At 35.4% G+C, this 23952-nt stretch overlaps 1 long non-coding RNA gene across 3 annotated transcripts in view; it reads right to left on the minus strand.

Moving 5' to 3' along the window:
• Positions 1–1954: 1954 nt before the first annotated feature.
• The window catches only part of LOC144366808 (uncharacterized), a 167451-nt gene continuing 145453 nt past the window's right edge, over positions 1955–23952 (minus strand). For 2 of the 3 annotated variants that reach the window (XR_013425947.1, XR_013425946.1), the window contains exons 4-5: positions 21826–21862; positions 1955–3113 (exon numbers count right to left, since the gene is read on the minus strand). This is a non-coding gene — a long non-coding RNA (uncharacterized LOC144366808). Of the gene's footprint in view, positions 3114–21825; positions 21863–22667; positions 22807–23952 lie in introns of all 3 variants that reach the window. The other variant, XR_013425948.1, reaches the window with a different exon arrangement.

A 23952-nucleotide genomic window follows, 5' to 3' on the forward strand; every position in this document is an offset into this window, starting at 1 on the left:
GTTGCCTTGTAGGATAGATAGCTTCTATACTGTTGGCTTCTGAGTACTTTCTGCTTGTGTTGACTTTTGAAACTGAATATGATCAAATCATATCCCTTTGATTTTAGCAGCTATATCAAATTGCAGGATGACCACTTTTCCCATTGTACCACTCTTTTAACACAAACATACAAATATCCAGGTTCTGCTTAGGTGGAGCAGCCAATCACCAAAATCCACACCAAATTGAAAGGAAGAAATTCTAATTAGTATATTGATGCAATAATGCCTTCATTGTTGATTACCATAAGCTGTTATCAGTGAAGTGTGTGTTCTCTGTATTGGGATCAACCAGGGCTTCTGTTCTATTTTACACAAGTAGCTCACTGGCTTAAACTCACACAGGGATATGTATCACCTACATGATTAGATGTCTATATTTCCACTAGTTTTAGCCAAGGGGGTTTTTATTTTCATTACTAACATCTCTCCATTGTACTCCATAGAGACTAGCCATTTCAGTGGTGTTAATATTTAACAATAGATTTCTAATTTAGGGGGAAATTTTTCAATGAGACTTTTACTTTCTTGATACTAATTTATATGGTCATATATCTAAAGTAACTGAAATCCTATTCAGTTTCTCATATTATTTTATAATTTTCTTTTCAGATTTTATTATAATTTATCAATTATGACTTATGAAGGAAAATATACATTTATAATAGTTCTAGGGGTCTGCCTTTTTATAAAATTTTATATTTGCTCCAAAATATTTGATAACAAAAATAATTTTGATTATTTTTTAGGAGAAACCTATTTTTGTTAGTGACATTATTTATTTAATTTGTTTCCTACATCTGGTAAGGCATAGTAGTTCTCTACGTTAGGATTCAAAACTTAAAAATAATGTGTATATAATATTTATGCAATAATATGTTTAGTATTGACAGAATTTCTCTTATTCACTCAGCAAATATTTGTCTATCTTCTATTTTTGCCTGGTATTGCATAGTGATTTGGCTAAAGTTGAGATAAAACACCGTGAGTGAAATTCTATGTAGCATTCTCTGCTTTGATATCACATCAGCATCCGTTCTTCCCTTGCCCACCTGCCTTGCTGGCTGCAGGACTCACACTATGGCTGAATTCCTCCTATCTTCATCCTCCTAACACTGATGGGCCTCTGGTTCTGGCCTTGAATGCTACTCTTGTCTACAGTCTCCACATTTACAACTTAGAAAGTCACAGAGAATCCCATCTATTATTCAAAACTTATGTCCCTAGGAATACTCTACAAAAAGACTTATATTTTCCATTATTTATTTATATATTTATGTCTAATAGCAAATAGATATCTTAGACCTAAGATGTCCTGAAGATTATTGATCTTTTTTTTCCCCTACCAAAGTAAATCTTTGCCTCTCCTTCACTGATTTGACAAATCTTTATTTTTAGGCCCAAACAACAACACAACTTTTGTGTTTTCTATTGTTCAAGGGTTGCAACAGTATCAACTCTTCAGTGAATCTCATAATGTGTAAGACAGACATATATTCAACATTCAATCACTTGTGACCTCCTTTGTCCATTCACCTTAGACCAGTGAGCCACGCCTTCTTACCTACAGTCAGCAAGAACTTCCTACATAGTGTCTGGGCTTCCAGTGTTCCCCTCCCTTTAGTATGGTATCAAAAATATATGCATCTCTTCTATTTAAATCTAAGTGTAATCATTTTGCTTCTCAGCTTCTGCAGTGGTTTCTCTTCTACAAGGAACAGAAGCTGAAGTCCCATAAGGAAGAAACTGTCTACCTCCTGTCATCTCCTTGGTCTCTTTTCTAGCTCTTCTCCAGCCAGAGCACCTTCTTAACCACATTTCTTATTGCAAGCACTTATTGTATTATTACATCATGAATATAATTTTGTCACATTATGCCATGACCCCTCGCCAGCAAGGAGGACACGACACAGGATTCTTCTTTAAGCAGTTTATTCAGGCCTTTACTTATGTGTCTCTGGAAGCTTCTCCTACTACTACTACTACTGCTACTACTACTACTGCTACTACTGCTACTACTGCTACTACCACTACTGCTACTACTACTACTACTTCACCCGAGCGCCCCAGCCTTGATAAAGCACATCAAGCCCCAATGCACAACTGTCACGTGGATCTTTCTCATAGGGTGTTTTACAGCTACGTGCCATCTCTCCCAAAATAAGGAGTTGTTTATCACAGGCCACGGCGCTTATCAGCGCCATCTTGTAATGGCGACCACAGTCCGCTGACACGGCTCACCACAACATCATATTATAATAAACCTTCTGGTTTATGAAAGTGAGTTTGGTAAAATATAAGCATTACTTTAAACACATAAAATGAAATCCCCCAAACATATTTTAAACAAAAATTTAAATGTATAACCAAGAATATTTTCATTACTCGTCTTCTAACTTTACTCACAGATACAAGCATGAGAATCGTGTTATTTCATGCAATATCATAGATAAACATTAGCAGGAATATTTGCACACACATGTGTCCTAAGCATAGAGAATATTATTACTGAGAAAACATTTTCTGCTCCTCTGAGAGCAGGAAGACATAAATCTAAAAGTGTGGCAAAATAATTATAAACCTAGCAGCAACATGAGGCCAACTTAGGAAACTAAGAAAACCAATTCACTGATGCCTTAAATTGAAAGTTGAGAGAGAACAACAGGTCAGGAAGGAACAGTGCCCAAAACCCTCATGTCTGAGTAAGGGAATGAACGGCCACACTTTCTCCATGTGCTGGTGTGTCCAGGTCGGTCTGCGAGTTGCAGTGACAGCTGGTAGTGGAGGAGTCTGGGCCCGCGTGAGAGGGCAGTGGGCATGAATCTCCCTACCTTCCTCTCAACTGTTCTGTGGACATAAAACTGCTCTATAAATAAAATACATATTTTTAAATAAAGTTTTGAAGGTGGAGCAGGGACAGAGAATTTCTTAAGGGATGAGTCAACAAGCAAAATGCTTCAACCTCTATCCTACCCCATTTTTGCAGTCCTCTATGTGGTGTTCTCTGCTGGAACCAAAGTGGCCTGGGACTTTGATGCTGATGATGGAGCGGGTCATGCACTTTGCTTTCTTCCCTGCACCAGACAGGAACAGAGAATCAAAACTCTGCATTATATTTGCATTCACTTGCTCCCATATCCACTAAGAGGTGATCTCAAACAATCTTAATAGGATCACATCTACTAAATCTATCACATTTTTTCTATACTTCCTTTTGGATTTGACTAAAAGGAAAATATTTTACTAAACATTCTTTTTTGATGATTTATATAACGCCAAATAGATTTGTTACTCCTAATCTATAATATTCAATTTTGTTTATTATTAAGAATTGTAATGCAAAAACAAATAAATAGGTAAATATTTTAAAAAATAACTAATAATTGGAGTGTTTATTTTATTTTTGGATAAGTTGTTTTGTAAGAATGTGTGGTCTCCTACATGGTGTCGAGTGGCTGCTTCTAGTACTGAAGACCTTCTATATACAAAAGAGCTTAGTGTGATAAAATCGGCCTTTAATGCAGATTGGTAGGAAACTTCATTCCACAGACCCAAGCTCCTCCAATTATTATCCACATAGGGCCACAGATACAGAGCGGAGAGAGAATGGTAATAGCACATGATTTCACTTTAGTTTCTTGATCTCTAGGTGACATTCTTCACTTCCACTTATATCACCTGGGTAATTACTACAGGTATGGTACAAATGAATTTAAGAGGCCTGGAAATGTGGCCTAAAGGAATGTAGAGCGAGCACTGGATGTGGATGTCAATGTGCCTTCTATTTAAAACAATCCTTTCATAAAAAACTAAACAATAAATCACCACACACAGGTACATACACAAATGTTCTTCACAGAAGTGAAAGATACAGCCATCACTCTACAATAATTATAGGAGAGGTCAGGCGCAGGGGCACACACCTGTAATCCCAGTGGCTCAGGAGGCTGAGACAGGAGGATCATGAGTTCAAAGCCAGCCTCAGCAAAAACAATGTACTAAGCAACTCAGTGAGATCTTGTCTCTAAATAAAAAATACAAAATAGGGTGGGGAATGTGGCTCAGTGGTTGAGTGTCCCTGAGTTCAATCCCTGGAACCCCCCAAAAATAATAATGGGAGAAATATAAGACAATAAGAATAAAGTTTTGGGAGCTAGTGTCATTTGAAAAATAAATTTGAAACTTGTCTTCAGAAAGACAATTATTTTTAAACAGTTTGAAGGAAAGCAAAATAAATTTACATCTGTTATACCTTATCAGTGTTCGTCATAGGTCATAAGGATAAAAAAAAGAATAAAATCCCTTGGTCCTATGCTCATCCTTCCTTCTTTCCTATTTTATCTGAAAATCATTTAACTGATTCAGCTGTACACTAGCTTGATTTGTCTTAGCATTCCTGTGTTTAAATTACACTGTCTGAACTACTGGAGCTTTCTGAATTTTCCTTTTTTTTTATTGGTTCTTTTTTGTTATACATGTCAGTGGAATCCATTTTTGACACAATTATAAAAGCCTGGACTATGTCTTGCTCTAATTCAGCCCCCTGTACCTCCCCTTCTGGTCTCTCTCCTCACTCCTGCTCCCTCCCCAGACCTTTTTCCCACCCCCTGCTCCCTTTGCTCCACTTATCTTCCTGCCATTTACCCATAGTTAGTTCGGTTTTTTTCCCTCTTTTTCTATTTTGTTTTGTTTTGTTTTTTGTGATGCTGGGGATCAAATCCAGGGCCTTGTGCGTGCAAGGCAAGCACTCTACCGAGCTATACCTGCAGCCCCCATTGTTATTTTTTTTAAATTAATTTCTTATTGATGGACGTACCCAAACTGAACCAGGAAAAATACAAAAAACTTAAACATATCACTATCAAGTAATAAAATTGAAGCAGCCATCAAAAACCTTCCAATAAAGAAAAGCCAAGACCACATGGATTCTTAACCCTGTTCTATGAAACCTTTAAAGAAGAATTAACACCAATCCTCCTCCAATTATCCTATGAAATAAAAAAAGAGACAACTCTTCCAAACTGATTCTATGGAGCCAGTATCACCCTGATACCAAGCTCAGACAAAGACACATCAAGGAAAGAAAGCTTCAGACCAATATCCTTTATGAACATAGACGCAAAAATTCCTAATAAAACACTGGCAACCCATATACAAAATACATTAAAAAGATAGTGCACCATGATCCAGTGGTTTTTTTTTTCCTATGGATGCAAGTTTGGTTCAACATGTGGAAATCAATAAATGTGATTTACCATATCAATAGACTTAAAGACAAGAATCACATGATTATCTGAGTTTCTTGATATAATCAGCTCTCTGTATCTATATTTTTCACATCACATTTATCCCAGCTACCAAGGAAATTAGAGGGAGGGAAGAAACCATTTTGCAGCTCAAGCTTAGAGAAACAGCAACTGAGGGATGAAAATCCTGACAACTGCTCCTAACCACTGAAGAATAGGTTTTGCCAACCCACAAAACATAGCATAGTGCATGTTTAAGAGACTATGAGAAAATCAAAAGCGGAGAGGGGTTTATATAGGGGAGAACTGGTTGGTGAAACATACCAAACTTTCTTCCTTCACCTCTCCTTGAAATAGAGGGTTCTCCTTGAAATAGAGGGTTGGGAGAGTTGCATCTGGCTGAAAGAGTTGCGCCTCCAAGCACTCGAAAAGGTGGAAGATAAATTGATTGAGTTTGGAGTTTAAATCCAAGAGTCTTAAAAACATAAAGTTAATGCACATCCGAAGGGAATGAAAATTGACCCCTCCACCAAACAAGTGAAACCCAGGCTTCCCCCCCCCCCGGGACAGTTTACCAGTGTCATCTGGCATCTGTCAAGCCTGAGAGGTGAGCTAATTTAAAATCTTCACACCAATCCTAGGAAGAGCTTGGAGGCTAATAAAACCTAAACTCAGAGAACTGATAAATGAATTTGTCAAAGTAGCAGGATAAAATTAACAACCACAAATGAGTTGCATACCTATACACCAATGATGAATCAGCTAAAAGAGAAATAAGGGAAACTACCCCATTGATAATAGTCACCCCCCACCCCCTGCAATAAAATACTTGGGAATTAATATAACAAAAGAGGTGAAAGACCTCTACAATGAAAACTATAGAACACTAAAGAAAGAAATTGAAGAAGATCTTAGAAGATAGAAAGCTCTCCCATGTTTTTGAATAGGCTGAATTAATATTGTCAAAATGGCCATACTGCCAAAGTGCTATATAGATTTAATGTAATTCCTGTTAAGGTTCTGATGATGTTCTTTACAGAAATAGAAAAAGCAATTGTGAAATTCATTTGGAACAATAAGAGGCCCAGAATAGCCAAAAAAAAAAAAATGCTTAGCAAGAGAAGTGATGCAAGAAGCATCACAATACTAGACCTTAAATTGAACTACAGATCCATAGTAACAAAAATGGCATAGTATTGGCACCAAAACAGACACAAAGACCAATGGAACAGAATAGAAGACAGAGGCAAACTCACATACATATAGTTATCTCATACTAGAAAATGACGCCGTAAACACACATTGGAGAAAAGATGGCCTCTTCAACAAATGGTGCTGGAAAAACTGGAAATACATATGTAGCAAAGTGAAATTAGACACCTACTTCTCACCCTACACAAAACTCAACTCAAAGTGGATCCAGGACCTTGGCGTTAGACCACAGACCCTGTGCCTAACAGAAGAGAAATTAGGCACAAATCTCCCACATGTCAGCTTCCAAAATAACTGTCTCAGTAAGATTTATTTTTATTTTTATTTTTTTAAGAGAGAGTGAGAGAGAGAGGGGGACAGAGAGAGAGAGAGAATTTTAACATTTATTTATTTTTTCTTAGTTCTTGGCGGACACAACATCTTCGTTTGTATGTGGTGCTGAGGATCGAACCCGGGCCACACGCATGCCAGGCGAGTGCGCTACCGCTTGAGCCACATCCCCAGCCCTTCTCAATAAGAATTTTAAAGCATAAAAAGCAAAATCAAGAATCAATAAATGGGATGGAGTCAAACTAAAAAGCTTCTACACAGCAAAGGAAACAATCAAGAACATGAAGAGAGAGCCCACAGAATGGGAGAAAATCTTTACCACCTACAACTCAAGTAGACTTTAATCTCCAGGATATACAAAGAAGTCAAAAAACTTAACACCAAAAGGAAAAAAGAATCAATAAAGGAGTAAAGGAACAGAACAGGCACTTCAAAGAAGAAATACAAAGGGTCAAAATATATGTGAAAAATTGTTCAACAACTCTAGTAATTAGAGAAAAGCAAATTAAAACTACACTGAAATACCATCTCACTCCAGTCAGAATGGCAATTACCAAGAATATAAGTAACAATAAATGTTCATGAAGATATGGGGAAAAAGGTTCACTCATTCATTGATGGTGGGACTGAAAATTGGTGCAACCATTATGGAAAGAAGTATGGAGGGTCCCTAGAAAACTTGGAATGGAACTACCTTTTGACTCAGTTATCCCACTCCTCCATTTACACTCAAAGGATTTAAAATCAGCATACTATAGTGATGCAGCCACATCAATGTTTATAGCAGCTCAATTTACAGTAGCCACACTATGGAACCAACCTAAGAGCCCTTCAGCAGATAAGTGGATAAAGGAAATATGGCATATACATACAATGGAATATTACTAAGCCATAAAGAACAATGAAATTATAAGAGGTTATGAGGGGCAAGGGGGTGGGGGGAAAAAAAGGGGAGAGAATTGAACAACAGCAGAGGAGGTAGAGAGGGATGTTGGGAGGGGAGGGGAGGGGAGGGGGGATAGTAGGGGATAGGAAAGGTAGCAGAATACAACAGTCACTAATATGCCATTATGTAAAAATGTGAGTATGTAACAGAAGTGAGTCTGTATTATGTATTTGGGGAGTTCAAAACCCAATTGAGTCGAATGTATGAAAGATGATATGTCTTGAGCTCTGTAATGTTTTGAACAACCAATAAAAAAAAAAAAGATGAGATCACATTGCTGAAAAAAAAAAAAGAACAATGAAATTATGGAATTTTCTGGTAAATGGATTGAACTAGACAATATCAGGCTAAGTGAAACAAGCCAATCCCAGAAAGCCAAAGTCTGAATGTTTTCTCTCCTATGTGCATTTTGATCCCCAACAAAGAGGGTAGGGATATCATTGGATTAGACAAAGGAAACTAATAGGAAGGGAAGAAATAGGAAAGATACTAGAATGAATTATACATAACATTCATGTCCATATGTATAAATACACGACCACTGTAACTCCACATCCTGTACATCCACAAAAACAGAATTGTAATTAGAATGTTATACTTCACTTTGTATAATATGTAAAAATACAGTCTACTTTCTTTCATCTGTGTTTAATTCTTTAATGTATTTACTTCATTCAATTTCTCTTTGTCTAGAGAAATTACACATATCCTTTTATGTTTGTCCAGAAATGCATCACTTTAGAAGCTGTTTTCTTTTATAGATCTTTACCATTACTTGAAATGACCTTCTGCTGATGGGTCATGTTCTTAGCTACTGTTTGTTTGAAAATACCTTTATGTGTTCTGGATTTCTGAAAGATTCTTCCAGACTGCTTACATTCATGTTGACAGGATTTTGTTTTCAGCATGTGACTTTCAATTGTTTCCCAGATCTTATTGTTTTGATGATAAATTGATACATACTCCTGTCATTGCTCCTCTATTGTTAATGTGCTCTTCTCTGGCTTTTTCCAAGATTGTTTCATTACAGATGGTTTTGAAACCTTTCATAATTGTGAATGTGTCAATTTATCGTGAATACACAACACTCTAAGTAGGTCTGTAGCAAGTAACAGAATATTTCAAAACACATAAAGGAGAAACTGACATAATTGAATTTATAAATAAACAAACATTGTTGTAGATTCAATATGCGTTTGTGAATCAAATAGACAGAAAAATAGAAATGTCAAAAAAGACTTAGTAATATTAGCTAACTTAATTGACATGTATAAACCACAGCAACAAAATGAAAGAATGCAACATTGGTGTGTGTTGGTATTTTCACTAAGATAGTCCATATGCTGTGTCTGAGAATAAATAACTTAAAATAAATGAAATAATGCTGAGCATTTTATCAGTTGTTTAAGCATTTTTGAGCTTCCTTTAACAATCTGTGATCTATTGTTTTCTTTTAAGTTCAAAATGCTTTCTAATTTCCCTTTACAGAACTCCTACATGCTGTTGTACCCAGTAAAATCCCATCTAACACCCACATTTCAACCGGTACAATCATGTGGTATATTCCTTATATGCTGCCTGAACATTACATGCTGTGTTTCTCTCTGGTACTGAAGACAAAACCTTGTCCCAGAGTGGCAGCACAGGTAGGCTGGTGGATGAGTGGTAAGCATATACTGCAGGTATGGAGCCCAGCCCAGGTGTGGGTTTGAGGCAAGGTGTGCCCACCTGTCCCACAGCAGCTGCCTGTCTTGGGCCTGATGTGAATGCACATTCCACACAGCACTAAAATCCCAAACTCCAAGCATCCATGATTCATCTACTTCAGCCTCCCACTTCCCCAAGAGTGGCAGGAGGGAAAATAGTAGTGGGCAGACCTGCATGAAGATTAGCATAGATTTGAACTAATAGACTCAATCCTTTTCCAAACTCTGATTAGCATAAACATGGACCAATAGAGTTGACCCACTTGCTATATAAACCCCTAGATTAACATATTCAAGCAGCAGCACCCATCAAGTTCCTTCCCACCCTGTGAAAGCACTCTCTCTTTTCTTCCCACCTGAATAAATCCTACTCTTTGCACCCATTCTTCCTCATTCATAGATTTAATTCTTCAAATTTGTGAGACAAGAACCAGAAAGAAGTTGGCAGTGAGCTTCTGGGGTCCGCTATAACACTGGAGGGCAAAGTCTGCTATTAGTTGCTGCAACATACCACTCAGTAGTAGTGAAGCATTGGACTTTGCTGGCTGCACCTTTCAGGGGGGATTCTGGGAAGCATCTCCTGCCTTGAACAGCTGCTAACACTACAGCAGGCTTTCTTACCTGAAGAGGACTGCAACTTATGCAGACCCTGCCACTAGAAAAGGAGAAACACTGGCTTCAGTAGTTCTAAGAAAACACATCCAAATGAGAATTGATGATCTTTGCCCCAAATATGCTTCTGGTTTACGTTCTCTGAGAAAAGAAGACATATTCTAAGTTTTCCTCTCTTTATTATAATCTTCATGAATCTTGTTCATCAAATCTTACAGTTTTTAGGTTATACCATTTTTTCTGTTTTTTAATACCTCCTCTCTATCCCTGATGTGATGCAACAGCTATTCTAATCCTTTCTTTTTTCAGTGACTACAGGGGTCTTAAAACTAGTTCTCTTGATGACAGTCCTAGTTGATCAGTATATCATTTCACCATTTATACTTGTTCAGTAAGTGCACTTTTAAAAACAAAATCTGACCACATATTTCTGTGTTTGAAATCCTTTTATGACTTTCCTTGTTTGTAAATAAAAACTCACCCTTTTCCATGAGCTTGAAGACCCTATATTTACTGATCCTTGCAGGTTATCTCAGTCTCATATTACAGTTCTCTTCCTCATCACACTCTGATCTCACTGGTTTCCACACACTCAAATTCAGAAAACTCTTATAAATAAGGAAGGGACATTGAAAGTGCTCTGTGAAGCTTACTTGGGACAATTCTAAAGGGTAGACAACTTTATTCTTGGAAGTTATTCCTAGGTTCAGAGGAGATATGAATGCACCTTTGTCTCTTTTACTCCTGCAGAAAAATAACTTATTCTGTTCCTAAAAAGATCATTCATGCTTAGCCTCAGCAAATGCAGCAAACCTCAGAAAACACAATTTTCCATTAACATGCAACTCCATATCCATTTATTTAGTGGACATTGTAGAGACTCCCTGGAATTCTCAGGTAAGGCCAGCATCCCCAAATCCTGTGTTTGGATTGAATGTTGGGTCTTCCTCACGAGCACTGAATTGTTTTGGCCTCTCCTGGCTCACATCTGCTCACGTTTGCCATTCCTCTTCACCTAAGTACTGCTGACCTCCCCTGCCTGTCTTCCCCGACATGCATACATTTTCTACCTTGAGTTACTCTTCTTCGGGAATATAGTACTATCACAATCACACAACTTATGAGTCCAACTTCCGCTTCCAGTGGAGTCCATTTAAGCTCCCTCATAAACTATCTAGATTACTTCTTCCCATCATCATTCCTCTGGACTTGTTTTCTGGCTTAGGACCTGTATGTGTCTCTTACTCCTGCAGCAAACTCTGTATAATGATAATACACTGATCATTAATAAAGCTAGAAGAAAGAATTTTGAATGTTTTCATAATATGATATGATCCTATACTTAGATGCTCCAAAAAACTCCATCAAAAGCCTGCTAGAACTAGTAAATTTGTCAAAGTAGCAGGTTACAAAATCAACATACAAAAATCAGTAGCTTTCCTATATACCAATAATTGACTTGCTGAGAAAGAAATCAGAAAAACAATTATATTCATAATAGCCTCAAAAACCAAACAAATAGAAAAACCAGGAATAAAGCTAACCAAGGAGGTGAAGGACCTCTGCAATGAAAACTGTAGAATATTGATGAAAGAAATGTAAGAACTTAGAAGATGGAAAGACTTACCATGTTCATAGATGGTAAGTCAGAATTAATATTGTTAAAATGATCATACTACCAAAAGCAAGGTACACATTCAATTCAATCCCCATCAAAATACCAATGACAACAATGCTGGAGGTATCACAATACCTGACTTTATAATACTGAGTTTTAATAACCAACTGCATGGTATTGCCGTAAAAAAAAAAAAAACAGACATATAGACCAATGAAACAGAATAGAAGACACAGAAACAAACTCACGCCTCTATAGTCATCCTATCCTTGACCAAGGTGCCAAAACATACACTAGAGAAAAGATAACTTTTTTAACAAACAGTGCTGGGAAAACTGGTTATCCACATGTAAAAGAATGAAAATAAACTTTTATCTCTCATCCTGCATAAAAGTCAAATAAAAATGGGTCAAAGACCTCAGAATTAGAGCAGAAACTATGCAACTCCTAGAAAAAAAACATAAGGTCAACCCTCCAACTTTTAGACACAGGCAATGACTTTCTCAATGGGACTCCTAAAGGTCAGAAAATCATGCCAATAGGAATTAGGGAAATGCAAAACTACACTGATATTTCATCTCATACCGGTCAGAATGGCAGTCTTTAAGAATACAAATGATCATAAACCCTGGAGAGGATGTGGAGAAAACAGGAACACTTTTAATCTGTTGGTGGGATTGTAAATTGGTACAACCACTATGTTATCAGTATGGAGGCTCCTCAAAAGACGAGGCATTGAACTACCACATGACCCAGCTACACCACTTCTCAGTATATGTTCTAAAGAATTCAAGTCATCTTACTGCAGTGATACATGCATACCTATGTTTATAGCAGCACAATTCACAATACCTCAAATATGGAGCCAGCCTAGGTGTCCATCAGTGTATGAAAGGATAAAGACCATGTGGTCTATATACACAATGGAGTTTTGTTCAGCCATAAAGAAAAATGGACGGAACTAGAGATGAACTTGCAGAAAGATGGATGGTCTCCATCTTCTTAAGCAAAATAAGTCTAACTTAGGTCAAGAGTCCTGTGTTTCCTTTCATATGTGGAAGTTAGAGAGGGAAAAGGAAAACAAAGGTGGGGGTGGTTCTCCCCAAAGTTAAAGAGAGATAGGTAGAGAAAAGGGACTAAGGGATGGGAGGAGAAAAATGCTGGGGAGTGGCCAAATTATATTGTTCTATTCTGTGCATGTACAGATATGTAACAGCAAATCCCATTAATATATACAAAACTCTAATGCACCAATTAACTTGGGAAAAAAAGAGTGTTTGAAGAGATAGATATGCTTAACTGATTTGAACTTTAACCAATGTATACATTTTCACATGATACTCCATAAACCTACAAAATTTTATTTTTTAATTATCTTTTTTGATGACCTTCTCAGTACTTATTAAGTGATTTAATAAGCTCAAAATGTCAAGGAACATACAGTTAAAATTTTTAAGAAATCAAACTTATACAGCTTGTTTCTGGGGAAACGGGATCACAAACTGTCCAGCATTTTTAAAATGTAAATATTCTTTGTTTTCAGCAGTGAGATTCTATTAAGAAGATTCTATTAAAAAATAACAAAACAGACTCTATTAAAAAATAACAAAGATTCTATTAAAAAATAACAAAACAGTTTCTATGATGTGGGTAAAAACAAAACTTCAGGAATAAAATAATCAGAAACTTGAAAACTGACAGGTTTTGAACCTTGGGTTTAAATAATGACCATCATCAAAATCGCTCTGAGGTAACTTGTACCAGATATAAAAACTCTGCTAGGCTAAACCTGCCCTCTCTTCAGTGAACTTCCAGGGCCCAAGAATAAGGTGTCTATACTTCCATGAGAAACGAGGAAGGAAAAACAGGAGCCATTGCCCAAGTCATACCTCAAAATCTGTATCTTCTTAACAATATCAAAGACAGTAATATATTCAGTGTCTTATATTTTTAAAGTGTCTTTGGATAATACCAAATTACTTAACAGAAATGTGATCAACATTAAGAAATGAAATTTATATTAGAGAATACAACATCAACACTGAGCAATTTTATTAAAGTGTTGTATTATCCTTACCACCTTTTAATAATGAAGGCAAAGAAAAACATGTATTTGGGATTTACTAAGTGCTTTTGGTGCTGAAGAAGTATGTCTGAATTTTGTTTGTTTTTAAGGTACTGAGACTTGGGAAACCTCTATACATATGTTTGAAAATGTTACTGTCAGTTTTTCTGCTCTCTATATTCAATTATTTCAAAAGGTAAGAGTTATTTTTATTTATTTATTTATTTTTTGGTTGTAGATGGACACAATGCCTTTATTTTATTTATTTATTTTTATGCAGTGCTGAGAATCAAACCTAGCACCTCGCACGTGCTAGGCAGGCACTCTACCACTGGGCCACAACACTAGCCCCAAGGTTTTTGTTTTTGTTTTTTAAGTGTAATTTTAAAAGTCTTTTTTTTTTTTTGAATCAGTTTATCAGTAGGAGTAACACCCAAATGACAAAGCAGGGAACTCCAAGGTTCTGCTGTCCGCTAAAATGACTAATAAATTGGTCAAAACTATCAGAATCAACTTCTGTAGAACTCTAAAGATCTAGTCTACACTTACATAGGAAAGATTAGTAAAGACAGAAGGTGCTGTTCTGAGGTGACCACACACTGTGACATTTTAATTTGCCCCCACAGCATTCTCCAACCCCTGGATGTAAGGTAGCATGATGAGGGCAGCTCATACTCATGGTACCAGAGACAGCTATTCACATGGTAATGCAGTGTATGTCTTTGTTTTGCCCAACTCAGTGTTTTCAGAGCTGAATCTTCCCTACTGGTGTTTCCTGAAAGCACTGCAAGTCCAAAAAGTACTGACCTCAGCAGACTAGGACTAGAAATAAGGATCAGACAAGCAATAGACAAAGGAAATCACCTTGGAAGGAAGGGGTTGTAAAAGGAGAATGCTGGGAAATGAAGACTTTTAAAAGCTTCCATGTCAACAAGGAATTATGAGCATCACACTCATACCCTGTGCTGGACTCCTGCCCAAAAAAGGCCTGAAAAAGCTATGAACATACAACTCTGGCTCAAGGAAAACAGGAAGTGAAAGTTAAGTCAAAACTGTGTTGTAAAAGGCTGGTCTAAGCAGTGAATGAGTGCCTGCCTCAACTAGGAGCTACTGAAGAGCGTATTTTTTTTTTTTTGCTTCAGGCATTTATGAAAATTCTATCAAAGCATTAGCTGACCAGTAAGGTAATAGAACAGACTACAGTGTTCACACATGACAAAAAGATTTTGCAAACCCAGATTATAAAAGTAGCTAAAACAACAAATACTCACAAACCAAAATTAATAACAAACCCAGAGGAGAGAGTAGAATCTGATTTCCAGGGGAGCCACATTATAATCCTCAAAATACACAGTTTTCAAAAGAATAAATAAGGAGTACATAAAGAAACAACGCATAGTCTATGCATAGAAAAAATAAAATGAACAGTAAATGGCCTAGAGGAAACCCAGGTATTAGTTTTATTGGGGGTTGTGAAGGACAATTAAATTAACTGTCATAAATATGTTCAAACTAGAGAAAACCATGGGCAAAGAACTGAACAAGACAAGTAGAACAGTCTCAACAAATAGAAAATACTAATAAAAGATACAGAAAGAGACCCCAAAAAATCAGGAGTATAATAGCTGAAATAAAAATTCTCTAGATGAGTTCAACAACAAATTTGAGTATAAGAGGAATGTTCTCAAAATGTTTTCTCCCACTCTATGACTTGTCTGTTCATTCTCTTAATAACAGATTTGTTAAAAAAAAAAGGTTATAATTTCAGTGAAGTCCAACTTACCATTGTTTTCTTTCATGCACACCATGTTTTGGTGAATATTTTTTTCCTAATCTCAAAAGTTATCATCAAATCCATGGTCTCCTAACATTTTCTCTCATGTCATCTTCTGAGAGTTTATCATTCTTCAGTTTACATTTAGATTTATAATCTATTGACACAACTTTTCTATTTTAAATTTCATTTTTGCATAAACATATGTGCATGTGAATGCCCAAATGTTCCAGTGTCCAATTGTTCTGAAGCTTATCCTTTCTCCAATACATTGTCTTTGATCTTTTTCAAAATCAACTGACTAGACATAAAAATAAATAAGATAAAGGCATTCTGTCCATCTACAACTACAAAATAAAAATACATTGACTGTGTGCATCTATTTCTAGGCTCTCTATTCTAAAGTCAGTTAAGGTCAGTTCTCCAATTTTGCTTTCCTTTGATGTTGTGATTGGAAAATCTAACATCCTCTTAGAATAGCAAAGAGAAAATCTTGTCTAGTTACAGTGAAAAGTGATTGAACAAATGTGTAAAACAAGATGTTAAAGCCTTCATGAGATTTATTTTAAACTTCAATTAATCCAGCAAAAAAGGACTGCTCTATAGGCTAGGGAAGATATTTCTGAAATGCTGTTAACACTGACATGAACTGGATCAATTCTCGATCCTAAAATGCAATAAGTACTTTAAGGGCATATTATTTTATTTAAAAAAAAAACATTTAGGTGATTTCTTACTCACAAGACAAAGCATTAAGAAAAAAGACCACGTAAGCCAGTTTTGGAAGAAAGCCAATTAACTTCTTACATGTGGCATTCTTAATAAAATGAATCAATGTCTCTATTGTATATATTTTATGTTTTAAAGATGGGGTATTTATAGAATCAGATTCAATTTATTCTATTAGTCTAACAATGGTGTTTAGAAGTCATTAGATATATCATTTTTAAATTAAAGAGAAATTTTGAAACCAAATACAATGAAAGTCAATTAAGGAACAAATGAGGATGTTTATTGTAGTACCTGTAGCAACTAATTAAGTGGTACTTTACTGAGGCTAAAATCAAAGTGCTATTTAAAAAATTACCTAATTTCCTGCAGTTGTTCAGTAGATTGTTCTTCCAGTAATAAATATATCTTGACTCATCAATGAGCAACTAGGTAAACTGAGCTTAGAATCTGGAATAAACAATAAATACAGTGTGGAACTGTTGCATAAACATTCACAAATGTTGAAAAAGTAAATTTATTCCTGAGTCTTCCTGAAATGAGAGATACAACTAATTTATAAAGTCTGTAGATTAAACTTGTTGCAGTTAACATTTAAATATTTATTGCCTAATTACTTATGCCTGCTTTTTGTTATTTGCAATTTTATTTGTCATTGACCAATACCTAAGACCAATTCCTAAAAAGGAAATAATATAAAAGTAACAGAAACTTATTAAATCAATCAAATTAGGCACAAAGATTCACTTTTTTGTTTTTTTGTACCAGGGATTAAACTTAGGGACACTGGACCACTGAGCCACATACCCAGCCCTATTTTGTATTTTATTTAGGGACTGGGTCTCACTGAGTTACTTAGTGCCTAGCTTTTTACTGAGACTGGCTTTAAACTCGCCATCCTCTTGCCTCAGCCTCCCAAACTGCTGGGATTACAGGCATGCATCACCATGCCCATCTACAATTTTTAAATTTTATCTTATCTGGATTGCATTCATTTCCCTTCCACACAAAATCACCAACTTCATTACATGATAATAATTCTTGCTGTGTTTAAAAAGAAAAGCAGATTTTATTAAGCATGGCTTGGTTGACAATTCATCTTCTTCTGCTTACTTTACACATTTACAAGTAGCACTGTAATCATGTATTCCTCCTAGGTTTCTGATCACAGCAAAAGTAGGCTGGGTGAAAGTGATCACAGGAGTGGAAAAACTTTCTCACTATGTCCGGAGTGTTTTCACTGGCTAATAGAGGTACTTCTTAGGTCAGGAATACTCATATTAAAAGATAAAACAAAAACTCATTTGATATTCAATTTACTTTTGCTTCCTAGATTTTTTAAATAGTCTACAACCATTACATACACCTCCATCAAGACAAGCAATTAAAAATGATCTAATATTAGGAATATTAGGAACAATTACTGCAATAAGAAGGAATATTACTGCAGTATTAAGTCAAAACAAGATAAAACTGAACCCAATTGAAAATTTTCAGGATCTATGCTCCTTTTTCTAACTACCACTAAAAGTTTCAAATACTACTTACACAATGATAAATATGATATGTATTTGTAAATACCAAGAAATGTTTTACATTTTTGAAAGCTTTGCTTTCTAACTTTCTACTTTCTCCCCCATCGGTTTATAACTAGCAGCTCTTCCACAAAATCAGAATCCATTAAAAGTTTCTTTCTTTTATAGAGAAAGAAACATGGAGTATTACATTTTCCTATATGAAATATGCTAGTAAATAAAAGCTTATACACTCATTAAAGCAAATGTAATTGTGAGAACACATTGACATTGTTAAAGTAAATTAGTCAATTTGTTAATAATTTCATTTTAAGTGACCCTAATTGTATTAATTGTGATACTAGTAAATTATACTGAGAGCATTAAACACATTGTTCTAATATGCCCTAAAGGAACAAATTCTCCATTACATCAGCAGAGGGAAAATAATGATTACATGGCCTCCTCACCCCAAATAAAACTCCTATGTATGTATGTTCATATGTGTGGGTGCACACATGTGCATACTCAATGGGTCAAAGAAAAGGTGTCACTAGAATGCATACACTGTCACTACCATAATACCAGTAGCATAGTACAAAATGGACCACATGGAAAAAAATGAACTTTAGGTAAATGGAAAATTTCAGGGCATCCTTTTATCTCAAGTTAAGTAAAAAGTAGTTAAGTAAAAAGTACTTCATTAAACTGCTGTTAAGAATGAGAGAACATAAACCAACTGATATGTAGGACCACAACATAAAAACAAATTCCGAAGATATTACAACTATTATGAAATGCCTACTGTCAAAAAATATATACTAAAATATATCCCCCCACCATACACACAAACAGCATCTTTACACACCTGGCTGCTCCTTGTCTGTCATTCACATCTAGCCAAAGCATCGCCTTCTCAAAAGCATTTCCTGAGAATCTGCATCACTCACCCAGTCACTTGATGATTACATCACTCTATTTTAATTCTTTGTCTAGTATTTATAACTGATTTTTTATTTTTGTACTTAATCTTTCACCGTTTTACTATCTATCTCTCATGCTTAAATGTGAAATCCATGGAAAGCAAGCAGTCTACTTGTTCAATATTCTCTCCCCAGGAAAGGGTAGCATCTTCAACAAATGGTGCTGGGAAAACTGAAAATCCATATGCAACAAAATGAAATTGAATCCCTATCTCTCACCATGCACAAAAGCTAACTCAAAATGGATCAAGGATCTAGGAATTAAACCAGAGACTCTATGTCTAATAGAAGAAAAAGTAGGCCCTAATCTCCATCACGTGGGGCTAGTCCCCAATTTCCTTAATAAGATGCCTATAGCACAAGAATTAAAATCAAGAATCAACAAATGGGATGAATTCAAACTAAAAGTTTTTTCTCAGCAAGAGAAATACTAAGTGAGGTAAATAGGGAGCCTACATCCTGGGAACAAATTTTTACCCCTCACACATGAGATAGAGCTCTAATCTCTAGGGTATACAAAGAACTCAAAAAGTTAAACACCAAAAAAAACCAAACAAACAAACAAAAAAAAAAAAAAACAAATAGGCCAAGGACCTGAACAGACACTTCTCAGAAGAGGATATACAATCAATCAATCAAATATAGGAAAAAATGCTCATCATCTCTAGAAATCAGAGAAATGCAAATTAAAACTACTCTAAGATATCGTCTCACTCCAGTAAGAGTAGCAGCCATTATGAAATCAAACAACAACAAGTGCTAGCGAGGATTCAAAAAAAAGGTACACTCATACATTGCTGGTGGGACTGCAAATTGGTGCAGCCAATTTGGAAAGCAGTATGGAGATTTCTTGGAAAGCTGGGAATGGAACCACCATTTGACCTAGCTATTCCTCTTCTCGGACTATACCCATAGGACCTAAAAACAGCATACTACAGAGACATAGCCACATCAATGTTTATAGCAGCACAATTCACAATAGCTAGACTGTGGAACCAACCTAGATGTCCTTCAATGGATGAATGGATTAAAAAATGTGGCATTTATACACAATGGAATATTACTCAGCACTAAAAAATAATAAGATCATGGCATTTGCAGGGAAATGGATGGCATTAGAGCAGATTATGCTAAGTGAAGTTAGCCAATCCCCAAAAAACAAATGCCAAATGTCTTCTCTGCTATAAGGGGGGTGACTCAAAATGGGGTAGAGAAGAAGAGCAGGGGAAGAGGATTACCTCTAGATAGGGAAGAGGAGTGGGAGGGAAAGGGAGGGAGAAGGGAAATAGCATGGATGGTGGAAGGAGACCCTCATCGTTATATAAAATACATGTATGAAGATGTGAATTTGGTGTCAACATATCTTGTGTACAGAAATATGACAAATTGTGGCATAAAGGTGTATTAAGAATTGTAAGGCAAAAATAATAATAATAATAAGAGAGCTCATGTAAAAAATGTAAATTAAGAAAAAAATTATATCCCCAGATACTAGGTGCTCAATAAATATTTTTGTACAAATCAATGAATATCAGATCTGTGGCCCACAGCCCTTTCTGTGTGAAAAAAACATGTGTGCCTCTCTGATTTCCACTCACCTAAGTATTGTTGCAATTTCTGAACTATCATGTAAGCATGTCTGATTGAAAATCTATTAATCAGTTCAATAAAACAAATTTATTTATAAGTTCAGTTATAGATACAGATTAATGATTGTGTTCTAAACTTGGTCAAATCACTCACATTCTATTAAAATTTTCCCTAAACAAAAATCCTATGAAATCAACTGCTGTTAAAATCTCTCTACATTTGGGAGAAGAAAAAAGGCAGTAAGTGAAATACAAGAATTATTTTGATCCCATAATATAAAAGATTAGTTGGTTCATGAATTGCCTCGATTCTGACTTCAGATAAATTGTCACAATATATCTCAATCAAAGCTAGTTGGGTTTTTCTGACTAAAATTAAAGTTATTTAAATTTTGGCAGGATTTAGAGAAATACAATATATGTCAGCAAAAGAACATCAGATAGTTGTCTAAAGACTCAAGTAAATTATATTCTTGGTACTGGGCACATAATAAAATGATCATGTAATTAAATTTTGTAATTTTATTATTATTACCTTTATTTCTTCTATTTAAAATACTTAAGAGTTTCCTAAAATAGGAAAAACAACAGCTTGAAACTAACATTTTTCTTTTCCTTTGTGTTTTCCTATATTCTTCAAATGAGACTCTTTCTCAGGAAATTTTACATAGTATGAATTCCAAAACAATACAAGTTTTGTTTTGGTTGAGGACTGAACTCAGGAGTACTCAACCATTGAGCCACATCCCCATTCCTATTTTGTATTTTATTTAGAGACAGGGTCTCACTGAGTTGCTCAGCATCTCGCCATTGCTGAGGTTGGCTTTGAACTCGCAATCCTGCCTCAGCCTCCCAAGCAGCTGGGATTACAGGTGTGTGCCACCATGCCTGGCTCAATACAAGTGTTTCTTGAGAAAAAGATTTCAAAACCACTATTTGAGTGACAAGCAATTCCTTCTTCCAGCAAAAGTATAGTGATAGCAAATTAACTTATTTTTAATACCTACAGAATGCAAGTTAAAAATAAAAATGTGAACTTTAGATAAATGACAAATTAACAGGGCCAAGAGGTTATCAAAGTTTTTGGCAAAGACATCACTTAATAACATCAATGTAAGTAAATAGTAATGGGGGAAACCTACATTTAAATACTTAAAGAAAGGAAATAATTCAAATACAAATACGAATACCACAATAAAACACGTCTGCTTCTTATATAAATGGCATGTATACTTCCTAACTTGCTATAAAACACTAAAGTAGATGTAAACACCACAAATATAACACAAATTAAAAACTCCATACAGTAAATTGACTACTGTGTTAAAAATGATTATTGGGCTGGGGATATAGCTCAGTTGGTAGAGTGCTTGCCTCATATGCACAGGCCATGGGTTCAATCCCCAGCACCACCACCCCCCCAAAAAAAAGTTATTGGAATTCAAAATATCAATTCTCTTACCTCTCTGAAAGAGAAGTACAAGGGCCCTGGCTTCCACCTACAAAAAAAAATTCATCAATATCCCAATACAATGAGAGTAAAACATTTTTTTAAACTCGCAACTACATGTAGAGAGAAATTTACCAAAATATATCAGTGATATTTAAAAATACTCCTAGATATTTTATTACATAGCTGACCATGATACAGCAAGGTAGCAGATAATTTTAAGATTTGAAATTTGAAGGTATCTGGGAATTTCTATTTGGGCAGTGGGGTGGATGTAGATATAATAGATGTCTGAATGGTCTTAGAGTGTTTTCCTAAAGTCAGGTTTAATTTTTTTTTCTTACATTCTCCTCATCTTCCTTTGATATTCATTCCTTCTCTCTCACTGGGTAAGATCAAAGTAAGAAAGCCTATTATCTGTAAAACTAATAGTTGACATAGATACAGTTGTAAAAATTGGTGCATACTATGAAAGGAGTCAGGAAAAGCATGGGAGAAGTGGAGAATTATACTTAAAAGGAACTAATTATCCTTTTCACTATTAAGCCATGGGGAAGAGGGGAATCTGTTTTCACATGTAAATAAATGAAAAGAAGCTATAACATGTGAAAAGCTAGGTGAAAACTCTGATATACTTTCCTTAACTATGTGAGTTCAGAGCTGGTTATTTCATTATTTAAATACTCCCAAAGTCTTGATTTACTGTCTTTCCTGGCACCACTACGGAATCAGCAACAAAACTACTAACATAATTCTTTGATAATAACTCCATTATTGGTCACTTCACCTGAATCTTCTGCTCTGTTTGTTCTAGTGACACCTAGATTAACCCACAAAAGACACCATCACACAACCTTCCATGCTTGGGAGTTCAAAACGCCTCTCTGCTTGCCTAAGCATTGCAGGGAAAATATCTTTGCCCAAGGAGAAGATGGCTGAGGGTTGTTTTTCTGTTCATTGACAAGCAGGGAGATGTCCTTTGCTCCCAGAACCCTAAAAAAAAAAAAAAACATAATACCAAGGTATTTGCAAGGTTGGTCACATCCAACTTCCAAGAAGCCCTTCTCAAGGAAACAAAAGGAAATGCCACACCAACAAAATATTTGAAATAAAATGAAAAAGCAGATCCAATTACTGAGGAATGAACAACTTGATGAAAAAAAAAATCAGACTGGAAGACCTTTTTATAAAAAAAATACACTTTTACCAAGAGTGAACTTCACTATTGTTATTAAAATGCCAAACTTCCTAAATATCAACTCACTTTGAGAACAAACTTAAAAATCCACATATAATCAGCCAATTCAAATATTAAAGAATAAGTCTAACATTCTTTGCTATCGTAGTGCTATCAATATTTGACTCTTACCTTTAAATGTTAATTTTGAGTCCCATTTTGGTTTACTATCTTTGCCTTCATCCACTCAAGTCAATTAGTAGTATAGTGAAAAGAGCTTAACAACTAAATACATATGATAAATACACTTCTGATAACAAAATTACATATTTTCGCTTTATAATATCTTTATCAAACACAATGTTTTTAAACACTACTCACTTTGGAGCTTCTTTGCAAGTTCTTGTACCGATGAATTCTATTATGCTGCTTTTCTATGGTTCCCCTAATTATTTTTCCAATATTTTTTTTAAATACAGGTTCTATTTCTTCTAAAATATGTTTAATCATGGAGAATTCCTCTGCTCTTAACCTTTTTTTTTCTTGTACTTTTTATTATGCTTAAACATAAAACTAACATCTCTGGGGGATGACTGGCAGATTTCCAATTCATGGTCTTTCAACTGAGGTCACTCATTTTCAACTTTTTTTTTTTTTAGGAGCACTTTAATCTAGAGGAAATAGCATGGTATGTTCATCACTCTCTGATGTCACTTCTTATTGTCATTCCACTTGACATACCTGGTTTTCTTATTCTTTTGGTTGATTTTTGGTTTTGTTACTAGGAATTAAACAGATCTTTTAAAATAATCCACTTTTTAAAAATCCTTGTTACCACATTTAAATACTCTTCCATTTATATCACAATCTTTACCTTCAATAAAGCTATTTTCCTTGATGACTTTCTATCCTAACAACTTTCATCTAACCACACTGCCTTTTTCCTTAATATCTAGGGAGAA

This window comes from Ictidomys tridecemlineatus, chromosome 9 (assembly GCF_052094955.1).
Source record: "Ictidomys tridecemlineatus isolate mIctTri1 chromosome 9, mIctTri1.hap1, whole genome shotgun sequence".
In the NCBI taxonomy this organism is placed as follows: domain Eukaryota; kingdom Metazoa; phylum Chordata; class Mammalia; order Rodentia; family Sciuridae; genus Ictidomys; species Ictidomys tridecemlineatus.